Source organism: Scyliorhinus canicula, chromosome 1, assembly GCF_902713615.1.
Source record: "Scyliorhinus canicula chromosome 1, sScyCan1.1, whole genome shotgun sequence".
In the NCBI taxonomy this organism is placed as follows: Eukaryota; Metazoa; Chordata; class Chondrichthyes; order Carcharhiniformes; family Scyliorhinidae; genus Scyliorhinus; species Scyliorhinus canicula.
In genome coordinates this window covers 202,364,588-202,380,992 of record NC_052146.1, presented here as the reverse complement: position 1 = coordinate 202,380,992, position 16,405 = coordinate 202,364,588, and the positions used below count along the sequence as shown (strand labels likewise).

General features: G+C 45.4%; 1 protein-coding gene across 2 annotated transcripts in view; it reads left to right on the top strand.

The window, feature by feature from the left end:
* The first annotated feature begins 7,381 nt into the window (after positions 1 to 7,381).
* Positions 7,382 to 16,405, top strand: part of gpcpd1 (glycerophosphocholine phosphodiesterase 1) — a 103,827-nt gene continuing 94,803 nt past the window's right edge. For both annotated transcript variants that reach the window (XM_038806184.1, XM_038806193.1), the window contains exons 1-2: positions 7,382 to 7,576; positions 13,203 to 13,273. The gene's annotated coding sequence lies outside the window, so the exon portion shown is untranslated. The remainder of the gene's footprint in view (positions 7,577 to 13,202; positions 13,274 to 16,405) is intronic.

Here is a 16,405-nt window from a genome sequence, read left to right as displayed (position 1 = left end):
CTGGTGCGGCCGCATTTGGAGTATTGCGTGCAGTTCTGGTCGCCACATTATAGGATGGATGTGGAAGCATTGGAAAGGGTACAGAGGAGATTTACAAGGATGTTGCCTGCTATGGAGGGAAGATCTTATGAGGAAAGGCTGAAGGACTTGAGGCTATTTTCGTTAGAGAGAAGAAGGTTAAGAGGTGACTTAATTGAGGCATACAAGATGATCAGAGGATTAGACAGGGTGGACATTGAGAGCCTTTTTCCTCGGATGGTGATGTCCAGCACGAGGGGACATAGCTTTAAATTGAGGGGAGATAGATATAGGACAGGTGTCAGAGGTAGGTTCTTTACTCAGAGAGTAGTAAGGGCGTGGAATGCCCTGCCTGCAACAGTAGTGGACTCGCCAACACTAAACGCATTCAAATGGTCATTGGATAAGCATATGGACGATAAGGGAATAGTGTAGAGGGGCTTTAGAGGGGTTTCACAGGACGGCGCGACATCAAGGGCCGAAGGGCATGTACTGCGTTGTAATGCTCTATGTTCTATTCCCTTCATAATTTTATAAGTTTCTTTAAGGTCACCCCTCATTCTTCTAAATTCCAATGAGTATAGTCACAGTCTCTCCTCATAAGCCAATCCTCTCAACTCCATAATCAACCTGGTGAATCTCCTCTGCATCCCCTCCAGTACCAGTACATCCTTTCTCAAGTAAGGAGACCAAAACTGTTCACAGTACTCCATGTGTGATCTCACAGTACCCTATACAACTACAACATAACCTTCCTGTTCTTAAACTCTATCCCTCTAGCAATTAAGGACAAAGTTCCATTTGCCTTCTTAATTACTTGCTGTACCTGCAAACCAACATTTTGCAATTAATACACAAGGACACCCAGTTTCCTCTACATAGCAGCCTGCTGCAATTTTTTACCATTTAAATAATAGTCCATTTTGCTGTTACTCCTACTAAAATAGATGACTTCACATTTATCAACATTATACTCCATCTGCCAGACCCTTGCCCACTCATTTAAACTATCTACATCCGTCTGCAGACTTTCAGTGTCCTCTGCACACTTTGCTCTACCACTCATCAGTGTAATCTGCGAACTTTGACACATTACACTTGGTTCCCAACTCCAAATCATATATGTAAATTATAAACAACTGCAGTCTCAACACTGATCCCTGAGGCACACGACAAGCCACTGGTCGCTAAGCAGAAAAACACCCATTTAACCCCACTCTTTGCTTTCTGTTAGTTAACTAATCCTCTATCGATGCTCATACACAACACTGTGCACCTTTACCTAATGCAGCTGCCTTTTGTGTGGCACCTTGTCGAATGCCTTTTTCAAACAGTGTCATCACATTTGCTGTTTTCCAATCTGCCAGAATTGCCCCAGAGTCCAGCAAATTTTGATAAATTACCACAAACGAATTTGCTATTTCCCCCACCATCTCTTTTAATACCCTGGGATGCATTCCATCAGGGCCTGAGACTTGTCTATCTTTAGCCCCATTAGCTTGCTCCCAGTTATGCAAAATCTTAATTTTAAAATCCTAACCTGTATTTAGATATCCCTCCATAGCCTCGCCCCATCTCCCCCAGCCCAACAACCCTCCGATATCTGTGTACCTCCAATTCGGGCCCCTTGCAAATTCCCAATTTGAAATTGGTGAATTTCAGCTCTTGACATTCCTTCCATATTTCTCCTTGACCAAGTATCACATTTGGTTTGGTATAACACTACTGTGATGCTCCTTAGGACATTTTATTTTGTTTAAAGGCAGTAGACAAGTTGTTGTTAACACAAGGCGATTACGGGGGTGGGGGGTGGGGGGGGGGGGGGGGGGGGGGTGGGGTGGGGTGGGGGGGGGGTGGTGCTGAATTCGGCATGATGGCAAGTACTGCTCACGAAGAATATTTTAGACTGGATGGAGGAAGCTGCATATCTATTTACATTATCGAAGAAGGAACTGAAGGCACTGTTGCTAAATTTGCAGATGATACAATGATCTGTAGAGGGACAGGTAATATTGTGGAAGCAAGGGGGCTGCAGAAAGATTTGGACAGGCTAGGAAAGTGGGCAATGAAGTCACAGATGAAATACAATGTGGAAAGTATGAGGTTATGCACTTTGGAAGGAGAAATTTAGGCACAGACTATTTTCTAAATGGGGAAATGCTTAGGAAATAAGAAACACAAAGGGACTTGGGAGTCCTTGTTCACGATTCTCTAAAGGTTAAAGTGCAGGTTCAGTCGGCAGTTAGGAAGGCAAATACAATGTTAGCATTCATGTCAAGAGGCTAGAATACAAGACCAAGGATGTACTTCTGAGGCTCTATAAGGCTCTGGTCAGACCCCATTTGGAGCATTGTGAGCAGTTTTGGGCCCCGTATCTAAGGAAAGATGTGCTGGCCTTGGAAAGGGTCCAGAGGAGGTTCACAAGAATGATACCTGCAATGAAGAGCTTGTCTTTTGAGGAATGGTTGAGGACTCTGGGTCAGTACTCGTTGGGAGTTTAGAAGGATGAGGGGGGACCTTATTAAAACTTACAGAATACTGCGAAGCCTGGATACAGTGGACATGGAGAGGATTTTTCCACTTGTAGGAAAAACTAGAAGCAGAGGACACAATCTCAGATTAAAGGGACGATCCTTTAAAACAGAGATGAGGAGGAATTTCTTCAGCCAGAGTATGGTGAATCTGTGGAACTTTTTGCCGCAGAAGGCTGTGGAGGCCAAATCACTGAGTGTCTATAAAACAGGGATAGATAGATTATGCAAAGCATAATCCTCCGCCATTTTCGCCAACTCCAGCGTGATGCCACCACCAAACACATCTTCCCTTCACTCCCTCTGTCAGCATTCTGCAGAGACCGTTCCCTCCGAGACAATCTAGTCCATTCCTCCACCATACCCAGTACCTCTCCCATCACCCATGGCACCTTCCCATGCAATCGCAGACGGTGTAACACCTGCCCCTTTACCTCTTCCATGCTTAACATTCCAGGCCCAAAACACTCACTCCAGGTTAAGCAGCGTTTCACTTGCACCTCTTTCAATCTGGTCTATTGCATTCGCTGCTCCCAATGTGGTCTCCTCTATATCGGAGAGACCAAACGCAGACTGGGTGATCGCTTTGCTGAGCATCTTCGGTCTGTTCGCATTCAGGATCCTGACCTTCCTGTTGCTTGCCATTTTAACAAAAGACCCTGCTCCCATGCCCACATGTCTGTTCTTGGCCTGCTGCAATGTTCCAGTGAAGCGCAACGCAAACTGGAGAAACAACATCTCATCTTCCGGTTAGGCACACTACAGCCTTCCGGCCTGAACATCGAATTCTACAACTTCAGATGATCAGCCCCACCTCAACCCATTTGTTTTCATTTCATTTTAACTGTCTTTTCCCATTTCTTTCTTTCCTGCACCTTTCTCCTCTTTGCTTCCCCCTTCCCCTCCCCCCACACCTACAGTTCATCCTGTTATGTTAGTTTCCCTACTGTTTGACCTTTCACATCTTTTGTCCTCTCTGGGGTCTGCCATTAGCACTCTTTCCCCTTGGTTTCTGTGGCCATTAGCACCTAGTTTCCCTGGGTTTCTGCGGCTATGACTCATCTTTCATTCCTATTCCACAGAGATGATGATCGCAAAGGGACAGGTGATCTGAGGTGCATTTGTTTTATGCGAGAAGTGTAGCAGGTAAGGCAGATGAATTTAGGGCTTGGATTAGTACCTGGGAATATGATGTTATTGGTATTACTGAGACTTGGTTGAGGGATGGGCAAGACTGGCAACTAAATATCCCAGGGTATAAATGCTTCAGGAGGGATAGAGAGGGAGGTAAAAGGGGTGGAGGAGTTGCATTACTGGTCAGAGATGATATCACAGCTGTGATTAAGGAGGGCACGATGGAGGATTCAAGCACTGAGGCAATATGGATAGAGCTAAGAAATAGGAAGGGTGCAGTAACATTGTTGGGACCTTACTATAGGCCTCCCAAAAGCGAGCGTGAAGTAGAGGTACAAATATGTAGACCGATTATAGAAAAATGTAGGAGCAATAGGGTGGTTGTGATGGGAGATTTTAACTTCCCCAACATTGAATGGGACTCATGTAGTGTTGGAGGCGTAGATGGAGCAGAATTTGTAAGGAGCATCCAGGAGAGTTTTTTAGAGCAGTATGTAAATAGTCCAACTTGGGAAGGGGCCATACTGGACCTGGTATTGGGGAATGTTGCGGCTAGGTGGTTGACGTTTCAGTCGGCGATTACTTTGGGAATAGCGATCACAATTCCATAAATTTTAGAATACTCATGGACAAAGACGAGAGTGGTCCTAAAGGAAGAGTGCTAAATTGGGGAAAGGCCAACTATAACAAAATTCGGCAGGAGCTCAGGAATGTGGATTGGGAGCAGCTGTTTAAGGGTAAATTCACATTTGAAATGTGGGAGTCTTTTAAGGAAAGGTTGATTAGAGTGCAGGACAGACATGTTCCTGTGAAAATGAGAGATAGAAATGGCAAGATTAGGGAACCATGGATGACGGGTGGAATTGTGAGTCTAGCTCAGATGAAAAAGGAAGCATACGTAAGATAGAGGCGACTCAAAACTGATAAAGCTTTGGAGGAATATCGGGAAAGTAGGACAAATCTCAAATGCGCAATAAAGAGGGCTAAAAGGGGTCATGAAATATCTTTGGCTAACAGGGTTAAAGAAAATCCAAAAGCCTTTTATTCGTATATAAGGAGCAGGAGGGTAACTAGAGAAAGGATTGGCCCACTCAAAGACAAAAGAGGGAATTTATGCGTGGAGTCAGAGTAAATGAGTGAGCTTCTTAATGAGTACTTTGCATGGGTATTCACCAAGGAGAGGGACATGATGGATGTTGAGGCTAGGGATGGATGTTTAAATACTCTAGGTCATGTCGGCATAAGGAAGGGGGAGGTTTTGGGTATTCGAAAAAGCATTAAGGTGGACAAGTCCCCAGGACCGGATGGGATCTATCCCAGGTTACTGAGGGAAGCCAGGGACGAAATAGCTGGGGCCTTAACAGATATCTTTGCAGCATCCTTGAGCACGGGTGAGGTCCCGGAGGACTGGAGAATTGCTAATGTTGTCCCTTTGTTTAAGAAGGGTAGCAGGCATAATCCAGGGAATTATAGACCTGTGAGCTTGACGTCAGTGGTAGGCAAACTGTTGGAGAAGATACTGAGGGATAGGATCTATTCACATTTGGAAGAAAATAGACTTATCAGTGATAGGCAGCATGGTTTTGTGCAGGGAAGGTCATGTCTTACAAACCTAATAGAATTCTTTGAGGAAGTAACAAAGTTAATTGATGAGGGAAGGGCTGTAGATGTCATATACATGGACTTCAGTAAAGCATTTGATAAAGTTTCCCATGGCAGGTTGATGGAAAAAGTGAAGTCGTAAGGGGTTCAGGGTGTACTAGCTAGATGGATAAAGAACTGGCTGGGCAACAGGAGACAGAGAGTAGTGGTGGAAGGGAGTGTCTCAAAATGGAGAAGGGTGACTAGTGGTGTTCCACAGGGATCTGTGCTCGGACCACTGTTGTTTGTGATATACATTTTGATCTGTACGAAGGTATAAGTGGTCTGATGAGCAAGTTTGCAGATGATACTAAGATTGGTGGAGTTGCAGATAGCGAGGTGGACTGTCAGAGAATACAGCAAAATATAGATAGATTGGAGAGTTGGGCAGAGAAATGGCAGATGGAGTTCAATCCAGGCAAATGCGAGGTGATGCATTTTGGAAGATCTAACTCAAGAGCAGACTATATGGTCAATGGAAGAGTCCTGGGGAAAATTGATGTACAGAGAGATCTGGGAGTTCAGGTTCATTGTACCCTGAAGGTGGCAACGCAGGTCGATAGAGTGGTCAAGAAGGCATACAGCATGCTTGCCTTCATCGGACGGGGTATTGAGTACAAGAGTCGGCAGGTCATGTTGCAATTGTATCGGACTTTGGTTAGGCCACATTTGGAATACTGCGTGCAGTTCTGGTCACCACATTACCAGAATGATGTGGATGCTTTAGAGAGGGTGCAGAGGAGGTTCACCAGGATGCTGCCTGGTATGGAGGGTGCTAGCTATGAAGAAAGGTTGAGTAGATTAGGATTGTTTTCATTGGAAAGACGGAGGTTGAGGGGAGACCTGATTGAAGTCTACAAAATTGAGAGGTATGGACAGGGTGGATAGCAACAAGCTTTTTCCAAGAGTGGGGGTGTCAATTACAAGGGGTCACGATTTCAAGGTGAGAGGGGAAAGTTTAAGGGAGATGTGCGTGGAAGGTTTTTTTACGCAGAGGGTGGTGGGTGCCTGGAATGCTTTGCCAGCAGAGGTGGTAGAGGCGGACACGATAGCATCATTTAAGACACATCTAGACAGATATATGAACAGGCGGGGAACATAGGGAAGTAGACCTTGGAAAATAGGTAACAGGTTTAGATAAAGGATCTGGATCGGTGCAGGCTGGGAGGGCCGAAGGGCCTGTTCCTGTGCTGTAATTTTCTTTGTTCTTTGTTCCACAGTATAAATATTTCCCACTCTCTCAGTCTGTTAGCTTTAACAGAGTCATCGGACTCGAAGCATTAGCTCTTTTCTCTCCCTACAGATGCTGCCAGACTTGCTGAGATTTTCCAGCATTTTCCCTTTCATTTCAGATTCCAGCATCCGCAGTAATTTGCTTTTATATAGATTCTTGATTAATAAGGGGATCAGGGGTTATGGGGAAAAGGCAGGAGAATGGGGATGAGAAAAATATCAGCCATGATTGAATGGCGGAGCAGAGCCGATGGGCCGAGTGGCCTAATTCGGCTTCTATGTCTTATGGTCTTCGAAATGACTCAAGTCTTTCAAGGACTGAAACAAACACAAAGAGTAAGAAGTTATGTGATTCGCGGTGAGCAAGAGCCGCCGCGCATGTATGAAATCGGAACGGGCAGCATAGTGGTGCAGTGGTTAGCACTGCAGCCTCTCAGTGCGGAGGTCCCAGGTTCGATCCCGGCTCTGGGTCACTATCCGTGTGGAGTTTGCATGTTCTCCCGTGTCCTCCCCACAACCCCAAAAATTTGCAGGGTAGATGATTTGGCCACGCTAAAATGCCCGTTAATTGGAAAAATTCATAGGGTACTCTAAATTTATAACAAAAAAAATGTATGAAATCGGAAATTGAACAAAGAAAAGTCAGCCATGCCCCGCAGACTCAGCATTTTTTGCTCTCAAAATGAGGGAAGCAGGCTTGCAAGTCACAAGCAACCTCGTCCTCTCTCCAGCTGACTCCCCACTTCCCCTCCCCCGCCGGGAGGCCACGTCGGATAGATTGACAGGTGGAACCCGCCAATCAGCTCAAGGAAAGGCGAGCCGCCGACCAATAGGAGAGGAGAGGGGAGAAGTCTTCCTGGAATAGCTGCGGCCAGTGTTGTAATCCAAGTTGTGGGTCCGACGAACGAGGTGGTTGGTCGTCTTAGATCCGTGCGCGCCCCCTCATCACGACCTACCTTACAATATATTTTCCAACCTCTCCTGTCTGTCGAAGAAGTCGGATTGATGAATTGCTTCAGGTAGGTTGCGGTGACGGTGTGGGTGTGAAGTCGGAGAACGAGCTGCTGCGTCTGCCATTGAGGCCGGCGAACGAACCGGTTCCAGGCGGTTCGGGTATTTTCGTTAGACGAGGCGCGTGGGCAATAACGGGGTAGAGGGGGATACGGGAAATGAGGGCGAGAGGGAGATGTGGGGTTGCCGTCCTCTTCTCTTGCCCCCACCCCCTTTGCTCCACGTCGACAAGCCCATACGGTATCGTGTTCTGCCGCCGGCTCTTTTTTTAAAAAACAAGTGAAGGGTGGAGTGAAATTCTGCAAATCGATCGTTTAAAAAGAAATTTGGGGGGGGGGGGGGGGAGATGTCGACGGGGGTCACCATTTTGCCACTGAAGTAGTTACAACGATCCCCACCCGTACGTGCTAATGCGGTATTTTTTTGGGGGGTCTTTATAATTTGCATCAACCGATCTGAAACGAGACGGGACTCCTTACATGTGTGGGGAGGAGCATCAATAAAGAGACTTTTGGTATCCAAATCCTTTTCAGATGTTTTAAAACCCAACCCAGCCTTTTCTAAAGAGCTCCATCCTTTCCTGCAGGATGATATCTCCTGGGAAATTCAGCACAAAAGCAGTTTGTGTCCCTGCATGAAATACCATTAACAATCCGGAAACGTTTACCAAGAAAATGCACTATTTTTACTATTTAGTGTGAGTAATTCGGTCAGGAGGAAGATCGTGTACTTGCTGCTGACTGGGTTATTCTTGTAAGACAGTCTTGAACTGTAATAGTATTTTGCTTGATTTAATGTTGGAAAATGTGTCCCAGGCCCCTTTGTGCTGAGAGAAATCAAATGCTGTTCCAAAGCAGTATTAGCAGAGGTAAGTGTCCCAGGTCCCTTGTGCTCAGAAATCAATATTGTCCAATGCAGAGGTAAGCAATTGTACAAAAAAATGGATGCAGAGGGGATTATGAAACAAATTCTTGAACGTGAGCCATCGCCAACTAAAGGCACAATACCTAATGCTATAAAGAATAGAAGCACAAGTATGCTCCTCAAGGCTGCTGTGTTCATAATTGTGGCTGATCTTCTGCCTCAACTGCACTTTCCTGGCAGCTCCTGAAAACCCCATGACTCCCTGAAAGACCAATAGTTTGCCAATTTTGGACCTAAATATTCACAACAATGGAGAGTCCTTGACCCTCTGGGCAGAGAATTCCACAGATTGACAACCAAGGAATTTATATTTTCCAATTTAAATGAGGGTGGCACAGTTGTTAGCTCTGTTTGTTATCACAGTCTGCATGGTCTCCCTGTGTCTCTGTGGGTTTCCTCCAGGTTCTCTGTTTCTTTCCACAGACAGATGTGTATTACGTTGATTGGTCATGCTAAATTGCCCTTGGTGTCCAAAAAGGTTAACTAGGGTTACGAGGGTGGGTTGGAGGTGTGGGCTTAAGTAGGGTGTTCTTTCCAAGGGCCGGTGTGGACTTGGGCCGAATGGCCTTCTGCACTGTAAATTCAATGATTCCTGAGACTTTGTTCCCATGTTCTTTATATGTTTTCCCTCGTTGTCCTGTCAAGCCACTTCAGAGCTTGTATATTTCATCAACATCTCCTATTCTAAACTGCAGAAGGTATCGATCCAGTTCATGCATCCTCTTGTCAGAGGACAACCCTCTCACCCCAGTAGCCAATCTGCAGCAACGTATTTGTAAAGTACTTTAATTTGACAAAACGTTTGAGGTCGTCCACAGGACCATTATAAACAAAAGCTGCATACAGAAGAATGGAAAGTTCTGAATGAGGACCATTAACATTTGAGTAAGATTCTTAAACGAGGGGTCGAATTTAAAATTTGGAGGATTGTTGACAGTGCAGTTCAGCAAGGGCGGGCGGTGGCTGAACTGGCTCTTGGTTTAGAAAACAAGTAGATTTTGCTGTCTGCAGAAGTTTTTGTGGGATGGTAGATGAGCCTTTGACAATCACTTGTTAACAAGTACGATTGTCCATGTAAGAAACTCCGATTACTGGTCATGGGTTCTGTGGACCTTTGCATTGCCAGATCCTAGAACCGCATCTTTGACCGCACGCTTGTCGGGTGTTTCCATGAGATGGGATTGCTCCTTGGACTCTTAGATCATTAGTATTTCTTTCTCTGCTGCCTTTTCCAGGCCCCTCTTGCTGTTTGGTGTCCTCCAAAGAATTTCTCCCCTCAAAGAATTGTTTCCCACAGTGGCTAGCACTGTGCCTCATGCCTCCGAGGTCCCAGGTTCGATCCCGGGTCACTATCCAAGTGGAGTTTGCACATTCTCGCGCATCTGCATGGGTCTCACTCCCACAACCCAAAAAGGTGGATTGGTACTCTAAATTTATAAATAAACAAAAGGTTCTTCCAAGTAGGTCTCTTCTAAGCAACGGTCTCCAGGTGTTGATGTCCATGTTGCATTTTTTGCAGTAGGCCTTCAGGGTGACTTTGAAGTGCTTCTTTTGTCCTCTTTGGGAGCCTTGAGCTGGGTAAGGAAGATTTGCTTTGGCAGTTGGGGCTCTGACATCCTAAGCGCATTCTGCCCAGTAGAGTTGATTTCTGGATGATCATTGCCTCGATGCTGGTGCTCTTGTCTTCTTCAGGGCACTAATGTTAGTACGCCTGTTCTTCCAGCTGATGTGGAGAATCAGTATCGTACAGCATTGATAAGTGTGTCTCCAGAGCCTTGAAGTGGTGTGTACTTAGTCCCAAGTTTCTGAGCCGTATAGTATAGTTGGGACAATAACTGCCTTTTACATGAGGATTTTGGTGTCAGTATGAATGTCGTCTTTAAACGTCCGGCGGATTGGATATGATGTTGGATCTCCCCATCAATGTCAGCCTTGGATGAGAGATGGTACCCCAGGTATGGGAAATGTTCCATGTCTAGCAAGGTTCTGTCATAATATATACCAGTATATCATGGTGCAGACACACACAGGGACCAATCAACATGTACAAACACCACAGCCAATCACCAGTTAGAATACACACGCTATAAAGGCAGAGGGCACCACGGTTCCCGCTCATTCTGGGTGCAGCCTCAGTGTAACAAGAACTCATCCAGCCCAGCACAGACTCTCACCATGTGCTGAGAGAATCAACTGGTTCGGACAAGGCTTGGGTTTCTAGTTTAAGTTAGCATCATTTAGACACACAGTAATCGTTAGTTAGTTAGAAGTAGTTAATAAAATTGAGTTGAACCTTCATCAGTGTTGGAAGTGTCTGTTCATCTCTCAAGTCTACACTAGCCAACACTTCAGGTTCCTCTTTTGGTTTTGATGGAGGGAGAGACCTTGCCCTGGGGCAGTTGTTAAAGGACTTGAGGCCGAGACAGATTCTTCGGTATATCGAAGGTGTCAAGAATGTCTTGGAGATGGTGATATCATCTGCATACTGAAGTTCCCCACACACTGTTTGTGTTGTTTTCTTGTTTCCGTCCATCCTGATGATGTCCACTCTGCTCTAAAGCTCCTTCTTGACAAGTTGAAGGATGGTGGCGATGGAGAAGAAGATGGGAATGATGGCATCTTATTTCAGTCAGAGAAGGCCGTCACCGACATCTTGTCATGGGGGAATTGGAAGATGTTGATTTAATTTCTCTGGTCAGCTTGCCTTTTACAGGGTCTCTGAGAGCATTTCTCGATTGACTGAGTCAAAAATCTTGGTCAGATAAAAGAAGGCAATGGTAGAGTGGTCGATGTTGCTCTTGACATTGCCCTTGAAGTTGTTGAGCAGTGAAAATATAAATATAATGTGAAGTGAGGTTGTCCACTTTGACAAGAAGAATAGTAAAGCAGATTATTTAAATGGATAGACTGTAGAATGCTGTGGTACAGAGCAATCTGGATGTAGTTGTACATCAATCACAATGATAGCACACAGGTTCTGTAAATATTTGGGTGGAAAAGTGAGATGGAATATAAAACTAGGAAAATCCTGCTACAACTGTACAGTGCATTGGTAAGAGTCCTGTGTTCAGTTTTGGCCTGCTTACTGAAGGAGTATAGTTGCATGCAGTTCAGAGGTTTACTAGGACTCTCTTTCTCCCTCCCCCCACATTGTCCTCTGTGTCCTAAAGCAGCTAAGAATAGTGAGGAATTTCATCATGTCAACAAATATAGTCTGGAAGAGGTAAAATGTCTGTGATTTTAGTGGTGTTGCCTTTTTACCCTTTGTGAACCATAAGCTGTTTCTTGTATTGACCAAATGACTGCACAACCAGTATGTTAGCTCAAAAACACAGTTTATTAATAACACGAGACTTTTATCTCTATGCAATAATACACACAGTTCTGTACTAAACAACACCTAACAACTAAGATGACCTTTATTTAGTGACCGGCACTGTGCGAGATGAGGTCTTTATCCAGGTCCACGTGGTCGGTTGGAAGTTGTTGAGTTCGTCTCAGCTGGGCTTGTCCTTCAGGAAATGGTTGCGGATCCTTGAACTTGGTTGTTCTGCTACAGTTGGTTGCGCACAGGCCGGTCCCAAAAGAGACTGATCTGTAGTGCGCAGGGCTTTGTCTCTTGCGCACCCTTTTGTGCGGTCCTTACTCCAGGTCCAATGGATCGATAGGGTTTTCGATCACCGTCATCGATCTCAGCCAATTAGGGGGCGGATACCTTAATGGCTGGGCAGGTCCTAGCTATCATTGTCCCAGACACGTTGGCCTTTCCAAATAAGGGGGGGTGGCGCCTGTTAGTCTGCTGTTGTTGATGGTCCTTAATGCGAATGGTAATTGATTCTCAATGGATGCAAGTTAGAGCCAAGTCTGGTTTCTTTGCACAATCCACAGAGGCTGTGTACCTGTCTGTGTCCCAAATTGACCACAACTCATGCAGGTGGCCATTTTACATGGCTACAGTGGTTAGCAATTGTGGAATCCCCGCAATTGGAAGTGCCGAAGGAGGCCATTCAGCCCATCGAGTCTGCACTGACCCTTTGAAAGACCATGCCACTCAAGTCCAGTCCCCCGCCCGAATCCTGCAACCCCGCCCTAAAAGCAATTTTGGCATGACCAATCCACCTAAACTGCACGTTTTAGGAATGTAGGAGGGAATCTATGCCCAATCCCCTGCCCTAATCCTGTAACTCCATTTTAAGGGACAATTTTAGCATGACCTATCCACCTAACCTGCACGCTTTAGGACTGTGGCAGGAAACCGGAGTATATGGAGGGAACCCATGCAGACACTGAGAACGCACAGATTCCACATAGTCACCCGAGGTTGGAACCAAACCCGGGTCCCTGGTGCTGTGCCACTCGGATCATGAATTGGATGGTGAAGGACACAATGTCCCTGTCTGGACCAAGTACACTGGGAACTGGTGAAGAGAGAATCAAATCTCATTTCTCATTCGGAACCGAGTATTCCCAATTTAAAAACACCAGGCACGAAATCTTGAGGTCCAATCTTGAGCTGAGAAGTCCACTTGTCTTAACTAAGTGCATGGTGCTTAATAGATTGTTGTGTTGCCATACAAGTCTGCAGCTTAGAGAGAACACTGAATGGGAGCCGGCCTGATCTTTAAGATGTTGTGTGTCTGCTATTTTAGTAGAGATGCAAGGTGGCATTAATATTAATTTTGAGCATTTTAACTTCACCTTTTAATACAGGCCTGGAGGTTTAAGAGCAATAAGCGGAGAAAACAAGCCAGCATGAGACGACACAGATCCAGCTGTATGCAGTAAGTGTCTAATGTTTATATAACCTAGATCGCAAAGCATGTTGCCTTAGTCAGAATAAGACTGCAACTATTTGGAACAGCACCCTCTTGACACTGGATGATACTTCAATTGTCAAATAAGATTGCTTTATATAGTTCTTCCAACAGCAGCTACATTTTAAATGTTTATACAGTTTCGATCAGCTAGCTCATGGCACCCTAGGATCTTTAGTGATTTGCCATTAAACTCCACATGATGTCCAACCAGAAGTGTGTGAGACAGTACAATTTATCCTCAATGTCTCAAACAGGCACAGCTCCATGAATAACACAACTAAAGTTGACAATAGATGTGCATGTGTGATATTGGACAATTTTCAAGTTAGTCCATTTGCAGGATAGAATTGATGTCTGCTCGATTGGTTTAGACAAAATAAAGGCACTTGAATTTAGTACAACTCTACTTTATTCAGAAGAGCCAGCTTAATCACTATTCCTGACAATGTAGTACAAAGGCAACTCTTATTAACCGCACTAGTGAACGAGGCTGACCAAGCTATGATCATTTAGTGTGGATATCTTCTCCTCTGAGCTCGGGTCTCTTCTGTGGTGATTGCTTCTGGGAATTCCTGGGTTGTCGCTGACCCTTGTTCCAATATCCCTTTTTAAAATCCAGGTTCTGCTAGTGCTGGGACATGATACACATGCACCTGGCCTGAGTGCTATTGTTTTAAATACATGAATGGGATGGGAATAAGGGATACGGACCATGGAAGTGAAATTAAATGAAATGAAAAGTGCTTATTATCACAAATAGGCTTCAAATGAAGTTACTGTGAAAAGCCCCTAATTGCCACATTCCGGTGCCTGTTCGGGGATTTTAGTTTAGATGGGCAGCATCGTCGGCATAAGCTTGGAGGGCTGAAGGGCCTGTTTCTGTGCTGTACTTTTGTTCTTTGTAAGGCAAACTCGTTAATAGAAATAAATAGGCTGTTTAACTAGGGTGATTTAAACAAGATCAGTCGTCCTCCGAAATACTCGTCTGACCAGCTATTAGCCAACTATGGAGTTTGATGGTCTTTTTGCTTATCGTTCTTCCTGTTGCAAAGTTAACCTCTATTGTTAATCATAGAATTTACAGTGCAGAAGGAGGCCATTCGGCCCATCGAGTCTGCACCGGCTCTTGGAAAGAGCACCCTACCCAAGGTCAACACCTCCACCCTATCCCCATAACCCAGTAACCCCACCCAACACTAAGGGCAATTTAGTATGGCCAATCCACCTAACCTGCACATCTTTGCACTGTGGGAGGAAATTGGAGCACCCGGAGGAAACCCACGCACACACATGGAGTATGTGCAGACTCCGCACAGACAGTGACCCAAGCCGGAATCGAACCTGGGACCCTGGAGCTGTGAAGCAATTATGCTATCCACAATGCTACCGTGCTGTCTCGAAGTAGTGACATATTCACACCATTGACCTTTTGTATTCACGTGACAAATATTGTAATTGGATGATCATAAAAGTTCCGTTTAGTGAAAATTAGTTTCTGTGCTGTCTTTAAGTGTGGTCCAGCAGACGGCCAATATCACTTCAAGCCAGGGCCTTGGTAGTTCTGGTTTTCGGCATAAATGTCTTTTTCTCCTCTGGCAGCCTGTCCTCAGTGTTTCATGTGGTGCATTTCTGCTCATCGTTGTTCTGGTGTGTAAGATTTGTATTGGCAGTTGAACCGTGGAAACTTTCATCTGTATTCACCAGTAACGTGGCACATATTTTTAAATGTTTATTGAATCTATTAAATGTCAGAACAGTTCAGGAGTTGTTTCACCTTGTTGCTCCAATTTTCCTTCATGTGGTTTGCTGGGTGTGGCTTCTCTTTTGACACGTACGTGGGACATTGAGATAGCAGGATACCATAAATGGCTACTCCTATACAATTCATTGATGGAAGTAACAAACTTTGCCTGTCCTGTCATGCAATTTTGGCCTCCTACATACATGTTGCACAAGAGATTTCCCTATTGCAACACTCATTGATCACTGCAGAAAACTGAAATCGCTGCCATGTAGTCAGTAGTTAACATTCCTATCCTGGAGGCATGTTCGTGACATTTTCTGTAGTTACAGCAACCTGGTTGAAAATTAATTTCACTAATTAATACAAAACAATAAACAATGCAAGCTATATCAGAAAGTTTGCTGTGTTATTTACCCTCATTATAATGCCAGTATGGATATTCTAGACGAGGGGAAGTTAAACAAACCTGGCCAAACAGTTAAATCAGATTGGCTGACTGCTTTGTGGAATGCCTTCACTCAACCTACAAGCATGACCCCCAAACTGGGACTTCCAGTGACTGTGGGCAGGAGGCAGTCGCACACTGGAGGGCTTCCGCTCGGGAATAGAAATTTTGGAGTTTTAATGCCCGGTCCCGGGAGCAATGGAGGCTGAAAAACCTAAGAAGGCACAGAGAGGAGAAATGTCCAAGTTTGGGGGGAAAACAGCTGTGGAAAAGGGGATTAATGAAAGTCTGCCAGTGAGTGGGAAAGTCGATGCAGAAACTGTAAGGAAAGCGGAGGCTGGAGCACCAGGGGAGGCTGCATTGCTCACAGCAGAAGAAATGACCACGGTGATGGCTGTGGAACTTGGAAAAACAGTTCACAAAGCACATGGAAGCGATGAAGAAGGAGATGGGGGAAGGAGAAGAAGTGCTGGTGGAGGAGGTGATTGCCCCGGTGAGAGTGGCGGTATCGAGCGGAGGTGCAGGAGTAAGGTGAGACGCTGAAGGAAGTGGAAGAGGCATTATCGCAGCACAGTGATCAACTCCCCTCGATGGGGAAGGAGTTGCAGAGGGTGATAGAGACCAACAAGGGTCTGCGAGCCAAAATGGAAGACCTCGAAAACAGATCCAGGCGGCAGAATCTGAGGATTGTGAGTCTGCCCAAAGGGGTGGAAGGCCTGAGGCCGACCGAGTATTTTGCCACGATGCTGACAAAGCTATTGGGGGAGGGGGAACGAACCCTCTCGATATGAACTGGATCGGGCTCATTGGTCATGGAGGCCTATACCAAAGGCGAGTGAGCCGCCAAGAGGAGAAAGTCCTGTGCTTGGCAAAGCAGAAGCGGGTGGTGCGGTGGGCTGGAGCTGGT